Source organism: Aquila chrysaetos, chromosome Z (assembly GCF_900496995.4).
Source record: "Aquila chrysaetos chrysaetos chromosome Z, bAquChr1.4, whole genome shotgun sequence".
Lineage (NCBI taxonomy): Eukaryota > Metazoa > Chordata > Aves > Accipitriformes > Accipitridae > Aquila > Aquila chrysaetos.
This window is the reverse complement of record NC_044030.1, coordinates 9,419,437-9,421,844: the sequence shown is the minus strand read 5'-3', so window position 1 is coordinate 9,421,844 and position 2,408 is coordinate 9,419,437.

The following is a 2,408-nucleotide window of genomic DNA, read 5'->3' as shown; positions in this document are numbered from 1 at the left end:
TAGATCATATTTAAGGTCCCTTTCAACCCAAACCATACTATGATTCTGTGATTCTCAGTCTTTCCACTGTCCTGGGAAGAAAGTGTGTGGTGATGTAGGCTACCTGCAGTTAGTGTATCCTTGCTGGTGAACCATTCCTCCTGGCTATCGTGGTTCTGTAGGATGGCTTGTGAGAGTATGCTGGGAGAGTAGTTTTGACGGCATAAAGTCAAAACTCCTATTTTCCATCCCTGCTATCAAGTAATCTCTGGGATTTTCAATATTTCTTGCCTTTGAGGGAAGTGATTTCTGTTTAATCTGTGTACAGTAACTGTCTGGCTATGCTTCTGAAAGAGCAAGAGAAGAAATATTCCGGAGAATGTGAACCTGTGACAAATGTTTGAATGTGGTGGTTTTTTTCAGGAGAGTTAATGTTCTGCAGGACTCACTGATTTATTTGAGTTACACTGCTTGTAGGACATCTGCCTCCCATCTTTTACTTTGGCAGTCTGTAAAATGGCAAATTGTCTTAACATGCTCACGCTCATTTTTAATGCAAGTAGGTCCTGAGAAATTAACACTGCACCACTGTTTATTGTGCTGTTCCCAAATCCTCCATAACCTGTGTGCTGCAGCACTGTTTCTGCTGTAGGAAAGAATGCCTGTTGAGCAGATATGCTTTTGAAAACCTCCTGCTTAAATCCATAATAATATTATCACCTACAATGGAATTATAAAGAAATATTCACATCTTCAAGGTTCTTTGGAGGTAAAAAACTTGTTGTGTATATTAACCACTGTCACACTAGAAGAACATTAGAAGTTTTGTTGCTGATAAATTGGAAGTAAATCGTGGCAAGAGTACAGGTGGCAATCAAGACACATTTGGTTTGATGGGTAAGGCTGTATTCATGGTTTCAAGAGAAGAATCAACTTCATCAGCAAAAGATTAGCTAAATGAAAGAGCCACTGAGATAATATCTCAGCATGCCTTGATGAGAAACTCTTCTGAGCATGAACAACCTTGTAACTAATCATATGCCAGAAATTTTCACTATTGAAATAATAGACTGAAATAAAAGAGTCGGACCTTGAGAGTCAAAATAGTTTGATACCCTATTCAAAGTTTCTTTTCAGAAATCCAGGGGTCTTTCCATGGATTTGTTTTCTTTTTGTAATGGCACTTTATCATGTCAAAAAAAAAAACAAAAAATGAAAAGAAAAGAAAAGAAAAGAAAAGCTGCTTTACATCACAAACTGAATAATGGAGCCTGAGATTAAAAAAAAAAAAAAAAAGTAGTTCAAAAGATAGATTACATTGAACTTTTATGATCAGAAGAAATTTGGAATGGTTTAATTGGCATTTCTGCAGGATGTCAACATCTGATTAGCATCGGTACTGCATGTTCATCTCAAAATGAAAATTTCTAATTGAATTTGTTTGAAAAGTACTGAAATACTTAACTTTGGGGTGACAGGACTGACTGCGTCTGTCAGACCCATCTCAAGGCCTCATGGAAGTGTTAGTTCTCCCTGACGAACGTCCCACACTGCGTAACACTACAGCAGCACTGGAAGACCCAAACTAAGTTTTCTCCACCCAAAATGAAACATTTACTTGGATTTTCCTGAATATTTTAATGTTGCAACAAAACCCCTTTTTCCTCCAGGTGAAGCGTATTTCTGAGGAAACTACATTTTCTATCACAAAGAACACTGGTGAAAAACACTCGGTCTGTTCCAGCATGACTTTGAACTTCCAAAGCGGAATATTGGTACTGGAGGTTGGGCTAAGCACCAGAGCCTTTGCCCTCAAAGACGTGGTTTCTTATGAAGGCCAGCAGAGAGAAGAAGGAAGGTCGGTGTCACTGCAGAGCTAGGCTTTGGAGTGTGTTGCTCTTTCACCTCCTCTCCTGCCCTTTGCTTTTTCCCGAGGGGATAGCGAGGGGTACCTCCCGAGCAGTTCCCTTGCTCCCGTTCTGCACCTCGCCTGTGTGAGGCAGTTCGCCAGCTGAGCTCCCCTCCATCCTCCCGGGAGCACGTTCTTGCCATCCAGGCTCTTGTGGGCTGAATCGTGCGTGCAGACGGCTCAGACACATCTAACAGGGTGACCATGGGGGCTCACAGCAGCCCGTTTTATCTGTTAAGCCAACACAGGGTCAACTGCCAGGAGCACACGGCAGGACAGTGACCACCCGTTTAGTTACTGTGCTTGCTGCTTGCTACAAGTAGGTCTCGAAGCTACAGCTTTTCCGGTGTATCCCATACGCTAACCTTCTCTGTGTTGGGAACTACCGGAGTCAGGGATTTTCGAGAAACATCAGAAAGCAAAAAATGACGTGCTAAGTGCTATTACTTTTTCCTTCCTTCTTCGGCTGCCTTTAGTAATTTCTTCCTGCTCTCCAACAAAAGGATCACCCAAATACAAA